This window comes from Pinus tabuliformis, chromosome 6 (assembly GCF_031772625.1).
Source record: "Pinus tabuliformis cultivar Carrire ecotype Pingquan chromosome 6, CPIR1, whole genome shotgun sequence".
Classification (NCBI taxonomy): domain Eukaryota; kingdom Viridiplantae; phylum Streptophyta; class Pinopsida; order Pinales; family Pinaceae; genus Pinus; species Pinus tabuliformis.
Window position 1 is genome coordinate 718,216,434 of NC_142292.1, and position 11,870 is coordinate 718,228,303.

Sequence of the window (11,870 nt, forward strand, 5' to 3'; positions counted from 1 at the left end):
AATTGGGTATCTCGATCAGATACAATGAAAGTGGGTAATCCAAAATGAACCCATAAATGTTGAAAGAACAATTTTGCAGTTTGTTCAGCTGTAATTTGTTTATTACAAGGTATCAAAATACGCATTTTGTTGAACCTATCCACAACAACATATAGATAATCATGTCCTTTCCTAGATTTAGGCAGTCCTCCAACAAAATCCATGTAAACACTTTTTCAAGGGTGAGAAGGAACTGGTAATGGAGTGTACAAGCCTAGTTTTCTATTGCTGGGCTTGCTTTTAGCACACATAGTACACCCTCTTACATATCTAGAAGCTATCTCGTTCATTTTTGGTCAATAACAAAATCTTTGCAGTTGTGCAACTGTTTTACTTACCCCAAAGTGACCTAATATTAGAGAAGTGTGTGCTTCTCAAAGTATCTTTACTCTTTCAGTTTGTGGAATGCATAACTTCCCACAATGATATAAGATTCGGTCCTTTACATGATAATCCAATTATTCTACTCATTTGCCTTGACTTAAAGTTTCATATACGTCTTTGAAATCCATATCTTGAGCATATTGTTCAATGTAGCTGTCATGTAACACAGAATTATGCTTAAGTATAGTAGATGCATTTATAATGGGCCTAGATAACATATCTGCAACTTTATTATGTATGCCCTTTTTATATCTAATGACTAAGTGAAACTGTTGTAGAAACCCCATCCATCTATAGTGTCTTGATTACTACAACTTAGTTTGGGAGTATAAATATTGAAGTGGTTGATGATCAGTATGTATTACTGTCTCTTTGCCCATTAAGTAATGTTTCCACTTTTTCACACTCTGTACTAATGCATGCAATTCTTTATCATATGTAGGATAGTTAACTACTGCAGAATTAAATGTCTCAGAATGATAACATATGGGTTTACCGTGTTGTGTCAACACTGCTCCCATGGCATAGTCACTGGCATCCATTTGGATCTCAAATGGTCTTTGAAGATCAGGTAGTGCTAGTACAGGTGTTGTACTAATCTTTTCTTTCAAGGTGTCGAAGGCTTTCTACTGTTTGCCTCCCCACTGAAACACCTTGTTCAATCCTGTTAAAGCATGTAAGGGAGCTGCAATTAAGGAGAAGTTAGAAATGAACTTTCTCCAATATTGTGCTACTCCTAAGAAGCTCCTAACTTCTGTAGCAGATTTGGGTTTAGGCCAGTTTACAATGATTGCCACCTTAGAGGGATCTATCTTCAATTCACCACCCCCTACTATATGTCCCAAATAATTCAAAGATGTTTTTCCAAATTCACATTTTGAATGTTTAACATGAAGTTTTTCTCTTTTCAAAACATCTAGTGTCTGCTTAACATACTTTAAATGTTCTTCCCATGTTTTGCTAAATATTAGAATGTCATCTACATACATGATAACAAAATCATCAAAAAAAAGGTCTGAGTACATCATTCATTAAACTCATGAAAGTAGCAGGAGCATTAGTTAAGCCAAAAGGCATAACCAGCCACTCATACAAACCTTGCTTTGTTTTGAAAGTAGTCTTCCATGCATCTTGTTGTACAACTCTAACCTGATGGTATCCACTATGCAAGTCTAACTTGGAAAAATAAACAGCTTCTTTCAATTGATATAAAAGATAATCTATGCGAGGACGAGGATAATGGTATTTAATTGTTATCTTATTCAGTGCTCGGTAATCAATGCACATTCTCCACGAGCCATCTTTCTTTCTCACTAAGATGATTGGTGACCCACATGGTGATGTGCTAGGTCTGATGAACCCTTTCTCGAGCAACTCCTACACCTACTTCTTGATTTCTGCATTCGCTAAAGCAGACAACCTGTACATTCCAATGTTAGGCAATGGAGCATCTTGCTACAAAATAATATCATGCAATATTTCCTTTTTAGGTGGCAGAACTTTAGGTTCTTGAAACAAGATATCATACTCTAAAACAACCTTTTCTAAATCAGCTTGCTATTTAGCATTACAGCTCTCAAATACATTGGTTTTATCAGGTTTCTTTTCCTTTACAACCATCAGTAAGAATTGTTTACATGAATTTATCATTTGTTTCATCTACCCTGAGTTTATGAGAGTATAATTATTCTTGAGCTTATGATCTCTTAGAAATTATTCGATTCCATCTTTAACAAGTAGATACTTGTTCTCAGCTCTATAGAAAATAGGTTTTTTGTCATACAAGTAAGGACTTCCTAAAACAATTCCACATATATCCAAAGGAATTATGTCTAACTCAACCTCATATACAAATTCTAACCCAAAAGAAAACTTGAGTTTGCATTGTCTAGTCACTTGTAGTTGTGCTTTATCATTTAACCATCATAATGGGTATGGTTTCTTGTGAGGTGTAGTCACTAATCCCAATTTCTTTACAATTTCTTCGAAAATTAATTTTACTTGTGAGCCACTATCAAACAAAATATCAATCTTTTGATGTTTGGCAATAACTCGAATATTGAAAAGCTCATGTCTTTTTCTATGATTTTCTTCATCAATAGTAGATTGTGCAGAATTACTAGTAGATGCTTTAGAATTCTTACCTTTTATACCTGTGGCTGCAATGGTTGTTTCATCTCCTGAGTCTGACCCCAAATATTTCTGAATAGTTGCAGTAGTCTTCTTCATCTTGCCCTTGAACTTCTTAGGTCTCAACTCTGGATGCAGAATCTAACAGTGTTCATCATCATGCCCATCCTTTTTACAGTGAGTGCATGAAGCCTTGCTATTCTGTGTAGTGTTAGCCTTCCTTGCTTTCCATTTCTGCTTTCTTTTCTCCTTATTCTTGCTTGTAGTGGGTTGGGATGATCCCCCAACTTTTGGAGTTCCATTCTTTCCTCTAGCTTTTAGATGATTAGCTTGAACAGATACCTCATCTATACTAGTGGGATTAAACATGAGCATAGTGTGCCTCATGTAGCTGTGTAGAGCACCAATGTACTTCAAAAGAGTCTTAGGTGAGTCTAATGAGATTCCTAGAATCAACTCTCTCTTTCTAAATTCTTGGGTGTATCCTTGTACACTTTTCCCTTTCAATTGTCAAAGAGTTTGCCAGCTCATCATGGCTCGCTGCATATAGGCCAATGGATAGAACTACTTTTTGATTGCAGAAACAAATTCACTCTAGACAGAGATAGCCTTACCATGTCTCTTGAGGTCAGCTTGGGTCCTACCTTCCCACCAAACTAAAGCAATGCCTCCATGGTGTAGGCTTTCCAGCTGAATCTTGCTCTTGTCTAAATCAATACTCTTCACTCTGCAATAAACATCAATTTGTCTAATCCAATTGTACAGCTTTTCTGCATTCAACTCTCCATCATATATAGGTAAATCAAATTTGACATCTAGTTTAATCAAAGATGCCTTCTTTTTATGTTTAGGGCTATTAGGAGGTTTGAGGAATATTTCTTCTTTCCATTTGCCTTTTGAGTGGTCATGGAAGTGAGACTCATCTTCTTCTTTGTCTTGTTTGGAGCCTGATGAATCTTCATCCTTGTGTGTTCTAAAGTCCCTATACATTTCCTCTACCATGGACTTTATGGCTAGGAAACTATCTATGAATTGAGGGTCTGGCCCCATAGAACCTTCCTGTGACATTGTCTTCCGAGGATAGACTCTCCCTATTTCAGGATTAGTTTTGACCAACTCTTCTTCTCCTAATTTGAGCTTTGATCTAGTTAGCATTCAACAGCTAAATCCAACAAAAGCTTGTCTAACCTTAAAATCCTAAAGCTCTGATACCACTTGATCTAAAAATCACTCGTGAGTGATCTCAGTTAGTTAATTAATGAATGAAGGTATTACAGACTCATGTGATGGTGTGTGTCTATGTTATCTTAGGCAACAGATCGATCAGATTGCAAAATACACAGACATTGGAAAATGGAAAACAGTAAGAGAAACACAGTAAGCAAACACAAGAACACAACAAATTAATAAGGAGTTCACTCAATTCTCCTGGGCTACGTCTCCGGTCCAGCTTTCAGTGGTGGCCTTCTTTTATTGTGTCTTTAAAGTAGAGTTTTTACAATCAGGAGCTCAACTTGAGTTTCTTGAAACAGATGATGCTTGGTAGGGTGGTTCTTGGATTCCCCAAGCCACTAGAGTGCACAGACTCTCTCTTACCAAGTCTCAACCTCACTGGTCTTAATGGGATGAGTCTACTCTGGAACTCAGTTCCCGACAGATATCCTCACAGGGATCACTTGAACCTCTCAAGCCTGGTTCTATTTGTTTGATGTTGCCTTAACTCTATAGGTCAGATCAGCTCTCTGTTTTCTACTTCTTGCTTCACTGTCTCCTTCTTCCCTTTCACTATTCCCCTCTCTGTCATTCTCTGTCTATTCATGGCTTAAAGCCAATTTGTCTCATGACTGTTCACTTCCTCTTCTGCCCCTCTGGATCACCTGCTGCTTTTTGCTTGGAGTTCGCTGCCTCTACGTCATCATCACTTTGTAACGTCTCATAGGGAAGTGGCCACTTGTCCTCTCAAGAACTGTGCCAACTCTTCCTCAAACATTTTAGTATTTTGGTTACGCCGTGTAATGATTCATCCTCCAACTCAGCAGTAAAATCAGACTTCATAATTTTATATGCTACAGCTTAATTCTCCTTCTAGATCCGATTTCTCATCGGGAACAATCTCCACTATTAGATCTGGAGCACCTAGATCCTATGGTGTTCGCTCTTATCATGCGGTTGACTTACTCAGACGCTAGCCCACAATGAGAGCAGTTTTATCTCTCATCCACTAGACACGCGTCGTGCAATGTGTGGAATTGCTCGTTCTCCTGCCAAATCTACTCACTGCCCAAAATGCCTCCGATATTCCACCGGTTTTGGAGCATGGGACTCGCATTTCACTTTTAGTGCTTTTCCCATGGCTTTCGGCTTCCCTTGTGACTGAGCGCTCAGGGCCTTTCCATTTCGAGGGTTTTTTCCCAGCAATGCGTGATTAGTGCTTATCGCGCATAAAAAACAACCTCTGTTTTCTGATTCGGACTTCCTAACTGCTAGTTTTCTTCCTGCGCGGTCTCCATGGGCCTCGGTCAACGTGCTTTGACTGAGGTACTCATTGTTCCTTGTTGGCTACATACTACCACTGTCAAGAGGTCCTTCCTGATAGCTCTTTGTTCACAAGTTTTTGAAATCTATCCTGATTTGATACAGTCATAGAACTTTGATAATCTTCATGGATCCAATTCGGATCATGAGAAGAAGTAGTGAAGTAGAGTAGAGAAGTCTAAGTGTTCTCAGGTAATAGCATAGGTGGAGGCTATGTAGCTAAGTGTGCAAAGACCTAGGGTGGAAGTCTGTAGCTCAGTTCGCGGACCCCTCTAGCTATGTGCGCTGGGTGGATAGAGTCTGTATTAAACTGAAAGATATCAATAAAGGGAAGTATTCTACAATTACTATGTATTTAGTTCCTCTTAATGCATCTGATTATATTGCATTTTGGGTTTAATTTACAATGTTTATTTGATGCATGAATATATGTGATTGTATTGGTTAATTGAATGCAAGTAAGGATATCAGTTTATGCGGTGCTAACTGTGATTAATTAGTAAGATAAGTAAAACACTTGGGATAACTTGGGAACCTATACAATACATTGCCATAGCTACGCGAAAGTACCTGGACCATGGGTTAGAGCTACACGAAGGTTAATCGTACACCTTCATAAAGGTACTAAAGGGCGGAATAAGAGGCAGATTGATAGAGCCCTAAGGCTTAGTGACCTGCATGAAAGTAAGGATAGAGGGAATATACCGACAACACGACCATCTCAGGGTGCAGAAACTTGGTTCTAGCATCTCCCCATATTGCTTCGGGTGAGACTTCAGTCTGCGCTCTGTAGGCTGACGCTGAAAGGGCCAATATTCTAGGGATTTATTTAGCTAACTAACGCTGAACCTGGGTCAGGGCCCGCGAAGCAAACAAATGCTTCCATTGTTAGGACCAAAATCTTCATGAGAGATGTCTGATGTTGTATCAATGGAATCCAACTAAGAAAGAGGTCGAAGACTGGTTAGATAGGAAGATCCATGAATTCGTGGCATAGGAGAAAAAAAATCCATGGCTGATGAAGGAATAGTGGATAGACAGGTACCTGTATACAGAAATCCACAAGATCTTTTTATGTTCCTTTCCAGTTGAGTTATACGAGTGTATCGTGAAGCTAGCATATAGCCAAGAAAGGTGGAGGCTTGACGGTCCTATTGTCTGGACCCTAGATTTAGTACAGAGACTGGAAGTCTCTGAGGATAAGATTGCCTGCATTGTTGATCATTGGCTTGATCGTATCATAGGAGGATTTGTGACTGAATTCGTAGTCGATACCTCAGTCATTTACAACGAGGTAGAGTGACATTTTTTCAAAGGTCCATAAGGTAAGTACTTGAAGTATTTAAACACTTGGATTAAGATTTTATTGTGTGAAAAACGGGTTATGCAATTACCTTGATGTACGGAGCTATGAGAAGTGGAAAGACTTACAGGAAGGAAGAATGAAAGGGTCCTGAATATAGCCCACTGATTTCACATCCTTTGAGTGATGAAGAGGAAGTAAAGTAGGCTTCTCCATGAAGTGAAATCTAGTTGATAAAATGAGGGTTCCCACAACTACCACCTTTGCCCACACCACCACCACCTCCACCACAGTTCAACATGGCGTATTCAGTGAAGCTACCTTTGTTTAAGGGCTTGGGAAATGAGGACTCAGACCAATTATGGTTCGTCATAAAAGTTGTATGGGAAGCTTAGGGCATCAAAAATGATCACATGAAGAAGGCAACATTGGTTAGTGCTTTACAGGATCGTGCGCTAATTTGGTACATCAAGTACTCTAATGATAACCCAAACACCGGGTTGGGAGAGATCTAGACCATCCTAAATAAAGAGTTTAGTAGGCCCATATCCAAGGCACAGTTGATTGTGGCGTTCAAGGAAATCATGATGAAACCAGGTGATACACGTTGGGAATTGGATCAAAGATTGAAGTGTAAAATATGCAAAGCTAATATGAACTTAACAAATGGGCACCACTGAGAATGGTTCGTGGCTTCACTCTTACCTCACCTAAGGGTTGCACTGTCACAACAGAAGATTACGACTCAGGAAGAGGCCTTGGAGATTGCAATAAGACTGCATGAAACACCGATGCAAGATCTGAATTTGGGGGTTTAGTAGATCCATGCGTAGTTGTAAAATATTTGCCTTAAAATGCAAAATTTGAAGTAGGATAGAACAGTTCGACCGGAGGCGTGAGAAGAGATATGGTGCCTAAAATGTAAGGGTCAGGGGCATGATAAAGACCGCTACCTGGCCTTTTTGAACTATATTTTAGGAGGATGACCGATGCCTTTGAGGCTGTAAGCCCATGCATGACCTAGCGCAGGGCTTGCGTTTTGGTGTTCTATATGTCATGTAGTAGGGAAACATATGACTGATAAATTTCCTTTCCTGCAGAAGTTTGTAAAACACCACAACAACTATTCTGCAACTTCTGCGGGTCAATAGGGCATGATGAGTGCAACTACTAAAGTTATGAATTGATGATGCACAGAACACCTATTTATAGAGTTCAGGCAGAAACATGGCCTTCTGACCAAACCGTTGGGATGGTGTGGTTAGCTTTCAAGGGCGCAGATGAGGTTGAGGTGGAGGAGGACCTAACAGAGGTCAGGGACAACTGATCTGCTACAATTGTGGAAGACCAGGACACTATGCCCATGAATGAACTAACCCAATGTGTCCATCGTGTAAATATTATACTCAATTTGATCATGAGACGAAGGACTTTCCTACACTTATAGCGAGGATACGCGACAAAGGGGTGCTACCACCGCATCCAAATCAAAACCTGCAGATGATAACAGCCGAGCCTCATGAAGAGGATCCAAATGTGAATATAGTGCTCCAAAGTGGAATTTCAACAGGTGACGATGAGGGGAAAAAACACAAAGACAATGCATGGGTTCATAAAGCTCCAGTGAAGGAGGCTGAATTTGATTTAGAGTGTGCACGTGAAACATTCATGGAAGAAAAAAAGAGCTTCGCTGAGGCCTATACCTTAGGGAGCTAGGATAAGCTTGTTCAAGAAATGGACCCTTCTATGCTTATGACCTTTCTAGAGACCTGCTTGAAACTGTTGCACAATAGGAAGGCTGTGAAGGGGTTATAGGAACTTATAAATAGATGCACCGAAAATGCTCTAGGTGAACCACGTGTGGTACTAAAGATTGGTAAGCATAAAGCAAGGACAGGGCATGAGATGAGACTCACGATGCAGATATGAGAATATGAAATGGATCAGGTTATTCTAGATCTAGGGTTAGATGCAAATGTTTTACCGAAGTAGACTTAGGAGCGGATGGGGAGATCTGCAGTGCAGTGGTCTCCAATTAAGTTAAGGATGGAAAATCAGCAGAAGATCATCCACATGGGTGGATAGAAGGAGTAACTGGAGGTATTGAAGGCGTGAGTTCATTGGTTGATTTTGAAGTAATATAAATTGTGGATGACAACAACCCCTACCCTACACTCCTTGGCATTGATTGGGTTGCTGACAGGAATGGGGTAATCAACTTAAAGAAGCAAAAGATGATATTTGAAAATAAATCACTTCGCGTAATAGTACCCCTAGATCTTGCTGAAGGATCATGCTATACAAAACCAGTCCACGATTATGAAAGATATGACAATTTGGATTGCATATATAAGATAACAGCGCAAGACCAAGATTGAGTCAATCTGACAGTGGATCGACGCATTACATGGGATCGCTAGAGTTCCTACAACTCGGACTCAGACGAAGAATTAGAGTGTTGACAAAATCGGCTACATGAAGTAACCATGTTGAGTTGTAATATGATGATCCGGTCGCTGTGCTGTGTTGTCAGAGATAAGAAATATGCCCACTTATGATGGCTTGAATGATGTGATGTGTTTTTATATGCATTTGAGGTGGAATTAGTAGAGAAGCAGTGCTTCCAAGATTTGGGCTGGGCATTGTACGCTATGCCCATGAGATGGGGGTGGTATGCAAAAGAGTAGTTTTGATGATTGGCATGAGTGTAGGAGGATGATCAAAACAAGCTTTGGGAAGCCGAAGATATGAATGTCAGACAAGTATGACAGGAAGGATGATTTATGTGTACACTTGGCCAAATGGGCTAAGGCATATGGTGCGAAGCCTCAACCTAAATGGGTGCACTTGTTCTGTCACACCTTGGATTGCATCTCGATGAACTAGAACTTAGAGACAGAGCTCTGCCATGTCATAGGCAAATGGGATATTCTTCACGAAGGGTTCATAATTGTTACAGATCCATTTGGGCACATCACTTCCATCATCCAGATCAGTGTTTAAGGGCTCATCAAACCTTAATTTCAGTTGCTACATGCCCTAAATAAGTCTACCTTTTGAATGACTCCTTCCCAGATAGTTTCATGGCCTGAAGACATCCTGAAATGACCTTTACAGGGACCAGCGCAGGTAGGCCCATGCAAGGGTGTGCTACAGAGTAGTTAAGTCCATGTCAGGGTGCTCTGCAGAGCCCTTAGGCCCTCTTTCACCTGCACTGGGCGAGTTTGAGAGAAATTCACATATGGTTTGGGGAATATCGTTATCTTCTGGAGCCTTCTAGAAGGTTCCCACACTTATCATCTCTTATGAGCTCGAAAATGGATGAGGAATGAGTTAAGATACCTCCTATCCTCTCATCCCTTCCTCCATGGAACACATTCTAAGTATGGAAGGCCATTCAATACCCTCATTGATGACAAAATGTCCTCCATCTTCCTATAAATTGAGCACTCATCTAAGTGATCAGGGGATGGACTTTGATGAATTGTAAGGAGATAATGTTAGTTTGAGAATTGAGACTATTGTAAGTGTCATTATGCTGCTAGAATGTCATGCTTATGATGTGATGTGGATGGAACCAAAGCTGGAGGAGTGACTTCGAATTAGGCTTCATGGTTGTAATTCTTCCTTCTATTGAATAAAGTATTTACACCTTTTTCCATATGTTTATCTTGATATATGATTCTTATATGTGTGCATGTATCTGATTCCATTTACTTGTAACCAATAAATCTTTTGCTTTGGTTGGTTCTTTGTCTTCTGTTGATGTTTACAGGTACTTCTCAATCATGTTAAGTACAGGAAGGAGTGACAGGACTGATACAAAGGAGACAAGAGGAAAGAGAAAGTAGAAGTAGGTCCTCTCATTCTCTTTGTCTTATCTATTGTTTATAGAAAAAGGTTAAAGTGCTTTAAATTGTTGTTCTAGGTATGGCTACTTATCCAGGGAATTATTATTTATCCGTAGATACCAAATTCTTCATAACAAATTGGGGACCATACTGGGGAACGATCATTATTCCAAGTAGCTTATACACATCCTAGCACACTCTCGCAGACCTTACTTCCTTTCATTGATTGTATTTCAACCTTGTTGAAGTGAATTTTGGTAAAAAACTATGTTTACTTACCTCTTAAAATGGCTTACTGTCACTAGCGTTGGCTTGTGAGGGGAATAGTGCACTGCAAAGCACCCTTGGCTTAGGGATAGTGCTCTAAAGTGCATTGTCTCCCATTCAGGGCTACGCTGACCCTCCTTGGGTTAGTTTTCCACCTTTGGATAGGGTTTTTCACCAAATTTCTTCTGTTTGATTACTTGTTGAATGATCAATGAGTGTTATGTCTCTGAAATCAAGATTGAATCTCCTTTGCTAGCCATAATTTAACCTAATTGATTAATGTTTCTTAAATGATTTCTTTTTCATTATCAATTCATTGTCAAGGATAGATTACAGTCGATTAATGTTTGTTCGAAAGGAAGTGTCATAAAAGTCTTCTTTTCCTTCGAAATAGAACTGTTGTAAAGTATTCATTCTTGTAAAAATATTGTTTGATTGTATGTGCATTAGTTTCCTTTTTTGTTCATCATAACATTAAGGGAATCAAAAAGAAAAACTTGCATTGTGTATTGAAAAAGTTTGTGTGTGCTCATAGGAATAGTTTAGGGAAATTGCATTAGATTGTGCTCTTTTCTCTTTGATTGAAAGAAATCTGATCGATCTATCCCTATTAGCTAAGATTTTCATTGTTAAATTGAATGGAAAGAATGCTTATCATATTAGTTTCATTCTAGGAATTGTAAATATATCATGTGGTGAACCTTAAAAGGAAAATTCTTAATCAAGATCAACTCAAAATTAACTTCAATTTACCTAATGGAGCATTGTCACCTCAAAAATAACATTTAGAGGTTCTAGGCTAGAGATGTGTTCTGACATCATAAAACATCGTAGCTATCGCTAACTTGTCTGCAATACATCCCGAGTGTGATATCTCATTCCACGTACATGAGTATATTGTAGCTTGTCCACATACCTTCGGGTATATAGGGCAGTGTTACAGTACGTAAAGTATATGGGAATGCTCTCACTGTGTGGCTTTGCATTAAATAACGCTAATATGGATTGGGCCTCCACGTACTTTCAGGTATATATGGGAGGACAACACTAGGTTTCTATCCATCCTTAGGTAACCGAGTCGGCCACCTTGTACATTGTGATACACCAAACACAACATTCGGGGAGATTTCCTACCCATACTTCTTGATTCGCCAGGAGGTATTTTAAAGTTCACAGTTGTTTAGTAAACCTTTTGCCTAGCTTACCCCTTTTTGTTTATTTCTTTTTTGTAATAAAATCAATCAGAAATCATGGAGGAAAATCAACCCTTAGCCCGTCATTCATGGAGAGCAACAAGTAAACAACATTTACCACACAAAGCTACATCTATTCAGTCAAAGTGGTCTTGTTTAATTGGATCC